This window comes from Manduca sexta, chromosome 25, assembly GCF_014839805.1.
Source record: "Manduca sexta isolate Smith_Timp_Sample1 chromosome 25, JHU_Msex_v1.0, whole genome shotgun sequence".
NCBI lineage: Eukaryota > Metazoa > Arthropoda > Insecta > Lepidoptera > Sphingidae > Manduca > Manduca sexta.
The window spans coordinates 17,170,059-17,180,762 of record NC_051139.1 but is presented as its reverse complement, the minus strand read 5'-3'; the positions used below and the strand labels follow the sequence as shown (position 1 = coordinate 17,180,762).

Below are 10,704 nucleotides of genomic sequence, written 5' to 3'. Positions count from 1 at the left end.
GGGAGCTGATCTATCAGAATTTTCACGTCGGTGTAATTCGAGAGCCAATCATTATCAGAGTAAAAATTGCAACAGGCGAAGTAATTTTCTTCACCTCGTAGTCTGGTGGTATTTTCGTTCCATAGACTTTCAAATTCTTTGTTGGACCATAATCATATTTTTGAAATTTGCCCGACTTTACTTGCAAGTAGTGGAGTAGCTGCTTCGTAGATGATCCCGAGGGAAGGTGTCCGTAGATTACTGCGACATTATTAAAATCGATCTGCGCACAGTTAAAGCCACTAAATATAGACATTATGTTAGCACAGACTAACGAAGCAAGAAGGGATCGCTGCAGAAAACCGTTGTGAACATATTTGTGAATAAGTCACTGGGAAGAACTTCAAAATAACCTATGGATTCTGAGAAGAGTTCGAAGTCCTCACTGAATGGTATCATCGCTCGAATCACGGGACTCTTGAGGCGCGACATATATCCTACTGTAGATAGTGAGATCATCAGCGCCACTTTGTCATTGTACTCGGGTCTTTCAGAGCACATTACAAAATAAGCAGTTGTACCTTGCGAGTGACCGATGTAAACTAGTTGGGACATGCCAGTTTTTGTTAAAATGTAATCAATTATGCCAGTGAGATCTATTCGACCGATTTCATCCCAGCTAAAGTCCCAGAATAGTTTATCTGTATCTGGATTTAAAGTTGCATGATTTCGCGAATACTTGTTCCCTCTAGTGTTGCCGATCCAGACATCATAGCCTTCCAACCAGAGGTTATAAGCTATAGAGTTTGGTAAGTTTGTTGTAACGAAGTCATCAGCACTGCACAGGAGCCCATGCATCAGGTACACTGGTGGTCCATCGTTCGGCATTCTGATGACAGTGAGTATGTAACCATCGTCTGTTGTTACGTGGTGTTCTTCTACTGGATATTTGTTCTTGATTATTAACTGAGTGACATTGAGGTGAATATTTTCCTTGTCTATGTTAGTTGTGTAGTTATCCAAAATCTCGAAGAGCACTTGAAATTGAAATCGTTGGTATCTATGGCTTTGAGAACATTATTCAGTATTATGTTTTAGCGGTGTCGCTAAATACTGAGGTCAATCCAAAAACTCCGCACGACATAATCCAAGATAGCAAAGCAAACGTTCGCATTGTGTCACTTTGAAAGGTGTGCTAAGCAAATATTTTTCTATTATGAAACAGAATCAAGATTATGCTCTTGCTATCGCAAACCGACATTGGCGGCTGTCGCGGCTAATCTAAGTCGTTACTGTGCCGATCTTCGTCACTGCATACTTGACGTATTTGTTGTGCTTCACATTTTATTGACCGTGACGAGTTAATGGACCACCATTATGTTAGCTGTTGTTTACGCAGCAATTATTATTTTATCTTAATAGCCTACAGTTGAATGTCTTTGTAGTAATACATTTTATTCTGTCCATGGTTTCAAAAGAGAAGGTTACTCAAGTCATCGTAAATTTTATTTTTCTATTTGTTTAGCGATATTTTTTATTCGTGGTTGGGTTGAGCTTCGAAGACGCACAGGTGAAATCCTTAAAATCAAATAAGATACTGATGATTCTTTTTGAATATTCATTATTCGTATAACGAAAGTATTACGTACGTTAATAAAATTGGCTATACAAGTCACGTAAGAGCACATCGAAGGGCAGAAGCGCGACTAGAAGATGCCCAGTCATAGCTCAAGTTATATGTCCAGTTTCTACAGTCGCCGTGGCCGAAATCGGCTAGGAAGACATCATCATCATTCGCATACAATGAATGTGATTTTTGCAATTCGTGTTTTTATATTTATATGGATATTATTAACCCATGCATAAAGTAAAAAGTTTTTTAGTTTTGTATATATTTTTGATGACGGTTCGTACATCTTGTGTCCGTTAGTCGCTCTCCTGGTGAGTACAGAACATACCTTACCACCAGCTAAACTACGACGATAAAATAATTGTAGTTTAAGTAATAAATTAGCTCTGAATGAGATTTTCTCGCAGTAAAATTATTAGTTATAAAATGCTAAGGTTTATTTATAACATAAAGTATAGATCTGAAAATAAATTAAAAGGAAAAGTTAAAATCTTTAGCACTCTCATCATTGAGGTAGATAGTTCCTGTATAAGTAACAAACAAAACGAAAACTTTACATTCCTGAATTCATTATCATTAGCCGAGTTGCGTTTACTTCGAGTTCTGAACTAGGAACATAAAATGGAACATTGAGTGCGATGTCCGCATCTAAATCCCTCGTTCGTGCTAGAAGTGGCTTCCACCAACTACAAACGGAACTGTACTTACATCTTCAATGTAAATGGACCTTTCGAATAGGTTCACAGGAAACTTATGATTTTTATTCAACTTCGTGAAGGACGGTAATATATTCTGTATGGTGTTAAAGATGGATGGAAAGTTTTTTAGTTCTATGTGAATGTACAAGAATGGAAATTGTAAATATTGAATTTTCCATTTAAAACTAAACCTTATTGCTAGATAAAGTGTAATTTAAGAACTAACTACTAAGAAAGAAGTATAGAATGGTGATTTTTTAATTTGAAATTTTGTTACGAATTCCTATAAAATGACTATTATATATTTTTGCAATGGCGATGGTATGGGTAAAATTGATTAACCAAAGCGCAGACAATCAGAATAAGTCTTTGTCTATCTGTTAATCTTTCATCCTAATCATTTCAACACTATGCGTTCACTTTTGAGAAAAATGCAAACATCTTCACAAGCCTTCGCATTTATAATTGTATGAACCGTAAGTTTATTATTTTTACATACATGTTGCAGTATTACACATTCTCAATATTTTGTTATCATAACATCGGAATGATTTACGAACTAGTCCAAAATCACATCCTTTTGCCATAATAGTCCATCGACAAAGAACCATGTCGTTTGATGAATGGCGACATTGTACTGAGTGAGGGCGACCGCCACGTGTCTGGGCCGGCAATAATTAAGACATGTCACGTCGAAAAGAAATGTGTTTTATTAGCAGTCGAGGTGTGAAAGATGATTCGTGTGATTATATCAGTCAACAGTAATAGTTTTCTTTATTGCTTTGAATGATGAGACGAGCTTGCCGTTCCCCAGATGGTAGGCGATACGACCGTCCATAAACATTAGAAACACCATCTAACACATTAAATTACAAAGTGTTGTTTGGTATTCCACTGCGCTCGCCATCATAAGACATGAGATGATGAGAAGTCTTATTAGGTCCAGTAGTTACACTGGCTACAATGTCTTTCAAACCGGAACATAACAGTAACCACATACTCCTGCTTGGCGGCAGAAATAGACATAGCAGTGGTAGGTACCCAGGCGGACTCTCACATATTTTTATATGGTTATAGGTGGCGCGACCTACCACCAGTATTGTATTCATCTATTTATGAACAAACTTTAGCATAACGGACACAATATTCTATTTACATTGCATCATTTAATCGACAATGGTTCTCATCCTTTGTAAATAAGGTACCACTTGTCATTATTCAGAAGTATAATACTTTAGGTACGAGTATTTCTTCTACTTGTTTAAGCCTTTCGAAGTCCACTGCTGAACATAGGCCTCCCTGAAAGCATTTCCAGCGGGTTCCTACAAGTGTTTATATTTTTTTATATAAACTAGGCCAGTAAACAAGATGTCCCCACTCTCTGTATTATTTCGATTAATTCTCTCAGCTCTACTGCACGTTTAAATACTTATAGGTCCTTGCTATTACAAATTGTAGCTTCGGTTGTGGGTATAGTATCGTAACTTGTAAACCAAAACTGCTCATTGGAACACCATATATTAACCAGATAATCCTTTTACTACTGAAATTTCAAGATCATGGATGGCATGTTTTTATATCTTTTCTTTTTTACAGCCAGCAGGATAACATTTAACTGATTTTTTAATGGTTTTTGTTTAATGCCACTTCAGTATCACATCAACCACAGTCTAATCGTAAAATATTTCAAGCTGGATAAGCAATTTGAAAGCGTTTTAAGGCAGCATTGTTTCAGCGAGTGCGGGGACTCGGCGCCTGCAGCCGACGTGGCATTAGCATCATACAGCTGCAGCTGTCGCAGCCTCACTGATATGAGAGCCTTTCAACTTGAGCGCTTAGAACACGCTGTCGTGGCTTTTGTTGGCATTTAATAAAAATATATATTGTCTTCAGTATCTTATTGTTGGACGATGTTTAAAACTTAACAAATAATAAAGGTTCTTATTTTTATTGGTATTTAATGTTAATACTTTTACCAACTAGTCGAACATAACACAGGAACTAATATCCTTCGCCAGTTCACCCAATACTATAACTATAACTTCTCATATATTTTTTATATAAATACAGTATCTCTTTACCTCATTGACTAACTCTCTGTGTTGAGTAATCGAAAGGATCTTCAAGGCAACAAAATTATACCGCGTTGGAGATCTGTCAAGATGACAAACGTGACACAGTGCCCAGCAATTAGTAATCCAGTTATGTGGAGGTGTTAGAACTTTGCAAGTGCGGCGCTCACAGCTAGCACAACGAATACAAAATACTTGAGTCACAAAATAATTATATTATCACTTTATTTCGCAGTTAAATAAGTTTGTAATGGAATCTGTGTAAAAGACACGTCCATTAGTTTTTTATTAAGATTGAGCGACATTTCGACAAGCGTCCCAATTTAGAAGTGTTATTAGTGTTAGAACTCAGAGAATATACCTAGAAAGCCTTTTAGAAACGAGTTATTTCGTCTGAACCGACAGACAGCTGTCGTACTCAGAAATTGGTTTCATGTTACTATATTTTTATTGTTAATTTTATTATAATTTATTCTGATCTCGTAATTGTTAGTAGTAACGCGCAATATCTGTGGGATCTGGGTTCCAAAATCCGTGTGAGATTGTCTATTCTAAAAAATATACCTACTTAAAATTCCTGGATTTGGAATTTGGTCTCTGAAATAACGGATATAATTGTTCATTAACTATTACTTCATTGGACGAAAAGGCTGAGCGAAAAGAGCATTAGTTGCCCCGCTTTTTACGTCTTCGACAATAAAAGGTGTGAGTGTGGAAATTTGTTCGTAGATGTCACTTTTCAATTCAGCCCGTGTACATCCAATAAAACAGACTGTGATAATTCAAGCTCCATCGACGAATGGAATGACTTGTTAGTCGACATTATGTTTACAAATAGATCTTATCATCAAGTAACATTAACACTCTAACTTTTTTTATTGCTTTGTATGAGGAAATCAGTATGCCATTCGCCTGATGGTAAGCAATACGACCGCCCATAAACAGTAGAAACACCATCGAACACCTTGAATTACAGTATTGTTTTGTATTCCACTGCGCTCGACATTCTGAGCCATGAGATGTTAAGTCTTATTATGTCCTGTAATTACACGAACTAACTCTATCCAGAAAATAATGCAATTCTCAAGCATCATCTAATCATTTAGAACATAGTGCGGTGGATGATTAGAGGTGAGAGAGCGGTTCATTAGTCGCCAGTCGCGAGTCGCAGCCGCTGGTGTAACTAACCGAATCATTAAATAGAGCCGCCTCGCGTGGCTAACGACCTGCAGCCACAGCCTTCATATTAGTTCACTAACGATACACTGCGCTACGGTAATGCGAGGCCATGCAGGCAGCGGATTCATGGACGGTAGCTTGTGTTATTTGATAGGTCATTATTATTATTTATTACACCAAAGATCAAGACTTTAAAGTTCTTTTTTCTTAGTTACATACTATTTCTTTATTTTATAACAAAATCATTTATTCTTTAAAATGTATGTGAAAAAAGTGTAATAATTAATTTCTTAATCTAGCCATTTAAGCACTAGCCATTAAAACAATAAATTAGAACATCATAAACTGGTAATAATAAGGATGGACTTATTGTAATGATCACCCGCTTCCGCCACCGCGCAAGCCCCCGCTCGTCTCAACGCTTGACGAATACAGACACTCGAAAGTTCGCGACGAGAGACGAATTTGCATCAAACACAGAGCAAAGCACCCTCATGCTTGCTGAAATGCTGGTTCATATTAAACAGAGCCGACTGTCTCTACGTCCCTGCGTGGCTACAGCACTACGTCTCTACGTGTTTGGGTTTAATTACGTAAATTCGCAACAAAGCGGTTTGTTTTGGCACTCACTGGCACTATTTTGTTTTAATTTGTATGAAATGTAATTTAGTGCTATTTTCAGCTTCGTGTTTGTTTATTTTCGCTGGAAAATTTAATGGGTTATAGTAAAATGTTTTAATGTAGGTCGAATTTCAGTTATTTTTAGCTGCGGACCTTATCATCTTTCGATATTTCAAACCAGTGGTTGTCTGTCTCTTTGAATAAAAAACGTCGATGGTTGATGACCTTTTAAAAGTATGATTTCTTAAGAGATAATCATGGCCTACAAACGCTTATAAAATAAAGTCGCGGGTTTTGAGAAACTTGATTAACTTTTGTTTTTGTCAGGCTTCAGGTAATCTCACAAAATACAAAAGTAAGTTTTTTTATCTAGTGAGAAAAAGACCAATAACTCATTTTATTTACACGTAACAGCACGAGTTGATGTCAGTTACATCATAAAAATATTTTCCAAACTGCAACAACAGTGCTTGTTTTCTTGGAAGTAGAAATATATACAAAATAAATAGACATACCTCCAAAATCGCTTATGATCCGCATATTTAAAATCTGGACTATCTGATATAAAATGCAGGTGAAATTCTAATAGATTCAAACGTCTGATGACGTGTGGGCCGGAGCGGTGGCCGCAGTAGATTATATTTAAAGACCTGTCACCGCCGTACTGCCCACAATTGAATATTAAATGGAATTTTGTATCCATTCAGCATATTTGTATGTTTGAGACGAATAAACGTAAATAAATGTTGGCAGTTGTTGCGACTTTGGATAAATCTTTATGATCTGCTGCCAGAAGAGGAAACTAAAAATACACACACGCATTATTCCCGAAGGGGTATGCGGAGGAGGCGCAACCAGGGCACCCACTTTTCGCCAAATGTGTTCCATTCCATGATGTGATGGGCGGCGAACCTATCGCCATATCGGGCTTAAATTCCAGACTCCGGGCTGATACTGAGCAGAAAACCTCAAATATCACTTTGCCCGACCAGGGATTCGAACCCAGGACCTCAGAGCGCCGTCGTACCGGACACACAGTACAACTACGCCACCGAGGCAGTCTAACTAAAAATATCTATCGTATTGATTTGTTTTATCAATTATTTGATATCATTGTTAGTTTACTCATTATAAACTAACTAATATCAATATTAAGCCACAAGTTGCAACTATACCATGGAATATAGAAGTTTGTCAAACCAATTAACTGTTAAGCGGTTTATGGTCGTGTTCCTCCTATTGGTATTCAGTCTTATATAAGCGAAGAATGAAGTAGTTATTAATTGGGAGATAATATATCCTCAGTAATTTTTTTCTTAAATAATATTTTTTATACATGTACTGCAAAGACCGCTCAGCACTTGATGGTAATTAGATTATACAGAAAGATCGACTGATGGGAGATGACTACCCCTCGCTAGTCGATACAATTATGCCGACCTGTTTGAAACTATAAATGGCTTTATATATATAACTATGGATATATACATCTATAAAGCCAATAGAACTTAGCCGTACTGTAAAACATTTAATAAAACCCAACAACATTAAACGCGTCATAAATCAAGTAAATGCATGCTCTACGTAGAGATGCAACAATCGATCTTATTTAAGATAATGAGGTGCGACGGCGCCGCGACGCTTGTTCCGCCGCGCTGGCAGCTCTGTTCGATCTGTACTGACTCCACTGTTGGTTTAGATTTTAGATAAACTTCCCTCGGATATTACCTTACTTCAATAATATTTATAAGATTTTTGTTTCTTTGTAGTAAAGTATAGAATCATTTGAGTGTGTTTTTTTAGTTTATGTTTTTAATATAAGAGGGATATTCATAATTTAGATGTCCGCCTATTGCACCTAAACTGTTTATATATAATAGCAGTATTAGCGAGATTATAAAAAGTTGTTAATTAGAAGATCTTAATTACTAGTAGGTGATGTGGGCGTTGGCAGATTTTTTTTTTTTTAATTCTTATTTTTTGATCTAGCGACTTGCTCTGGTCCTTAATTAGTTACATAAACGCATCGATACTATAATATAATAGATTTAATCAATGTTTTATTAGTGTTGAAACTTATACTAGAATTGTCGCATTCTTAATACAAATTAATTTAAAATTGGAGACTCAGAGATATATCTAAATTAAAATCCCTGATTAAGAATATTTTACACAAACTCAATAGCTCGCATGCATAAAATATTATAAACACAGATACAACCAGTTATAAGTGAGCAGAGACGCCTGAAGACGGAAGACGCTCCGTCCGATAGTGAAATGGCGGATGCTGTCAAAATGCTATCAGCTCTTACAAAGATGGCTGGTAGACGCGCGGTACTAAGTGTCTCGGATAATAAGGCTGCCTTCACGAGTAACTAGATATGGATTGATGTTTTGCCATCATTTTAAAAATAAAAACCTGATTTTGCTTGTTCTACCCGCGCTCAAATCCGTTTTCGTGATAAAAAGTAGAATGTAATGGATAATGTTCCTATTACCGAGCTTTTTGCAATTATAAACAATCTGTTCGGTTTATTCTGCATAAACATTCTGTATAAACTTGCATGAGAAATCCTTTAGGGCAGTTTTCACTGTCGATATGTTTCTGCTGCTTACTAGAGTTCAAGTCCTATGATGTTCTTGTTTGGATAACTGGATATAGTGAGATTTTTGGATGAATTTTATAGGAGATGTTGCTACTTTTTATTCGGAGGCAAGGCGTTAGCATCAAACAAGCGTTTGTTGTGGAAAACAAGAAATTGATTTCTACAAAAATATATATAGAACCCATTTTATTGCTTTCACATATTCACATGATTTATTAATATGCGTGAAGTGGATTCGATCGATAGTTCTGCATAATGTAACATCCTCTGCTTTTACGACACTTTTTATTGACTGGGGCGAAATTATGATGCCATCTCGTAGAAAATATATATACATACTTATGTCTTTTATTCTCTAACGGGTGGGTACAGACATAAATAGTATAGATACTTCTCGCCAAGCTTATTCCAATCACATAGTGTGATGGGGCGATCTTACTCGGCGCGCCATAGTGGGTTTGAATAAAACTTGACATAATATAAAAATTAACCCCCTTATTCATAGACGTTATTTACTCTTGCTGTGATAACAAGTCTGTTTCTCAGTGCTGATGGCATAGCAGCCTTCGCAGTGCGTAGACATAGGGCCGTTGTGATTGACTAATATTGAGATACAACTTGAATCTAGTTGGCTGTCAGATAAAGATGATCAAATAGCTAGCTATTAGATAAACAAAGCTGAGAAACAGACTTGTTATCACAGGAATGCTCCGTCTTTAGATAAATAACTTATATAAATAAGGGGCTAAATCTTAAATTCACGTATTATATATCTTTACATTGTTTTGAGGGTATTTTATTTCGCGAAAGATTTTTCGAGGGCAGAGTTGCGTGCAATAACTAGTTCGATTAATAATCTCGTGTTAGTTATAATTTTCTATGGTTTAAATTTTCTATGACGGAAGTATTAAGGTTAAGAGCCTATGGCTTACTCAAGTCGACAAGAAGCCAGAGGAAAGTGGGGGATAAAATCCAACGGCGGATACTTAAGCTCCTGATTCGATTCATCGCCGCTTGAGAGCTGGTCTTAAAGGAGTTTTAACACTAAGAGCATTCACTGGTACATTTACTTTACCATAATGTTGGAATTTTGCAGGTTTTTTATATGAGTACAGCAAATTGACTCTACTGTCCATGGTGGTAAGGAGCACACTTGCATGGGCCACTATGCTTTGATACCGAACGTGCAGCGGTCACTATCCAGGCTGAAACGAATATTTTCCAACTAACAAACTGTAGTAAGGAATTATTCAATATTAGACCCCCTCTATCGATAATAACAACGCTGGTCTAATGTAGGTTGGTAGACTTTACTTACATAATATGTAGCTTGAATAAACTCACCGTATTTATTCCTACGTAGGTAGCTATATAGTTACCTAATGGATTAATATTGTCCCGAGTTTATAATATCTTTATAAATTCCAATCGAAAACACTTCACTTAATTTAGTTTGTTTATTCTATTAAAAAATCATGCTATATAATAACATCTATACCTAAAACTCTAAAACATGATGTTATTTCATCTTCAGAACAAACTTATAGTAACAATGCATATATTTATGTTCGAGAATGCCCGTATTTGGATTAAACCTCTGCGGTATCTCATCCGCTTATTTCGCTACACGATCGTTGCGGCAACAGCGATGAACGCTACTGCTACAGCCCCTTAGTTTCATTTTCCTCGTTTTAATAATTATTAGATATCTACTTAATTCGTTAAGACACAGCATGTTTTAGGCATGTTTAATAAAGAATTTTGACTCTGTTTTGGTTTATTAAACTGTGTAATTTAGTAGAGCGCGCCTCCTCCGAGATTTATAGTTGTAATCATATTAGACAACATCCTGTACCAGCGACTATACAGGTGGTTTATTAAACGCGTTTGTCTCAATTTAACCGAGAGCGTTAAGCGCT

The 10,704-nt window shown here is 36.4% G+C and overlaps 1 pseudogene; it reads right to left on the bottom strand.

Moving 5' to 3' along the window:
* Nucleotides 1-8: 8 nt before the first annotated feature.
* On the bottom strand, nt 9-1,005 carry LOC119190590 (annotated as a pseudogene).
* Between the last annotated feature and the right edge of the window lie 9,699 nt (nt 1,006-10,704).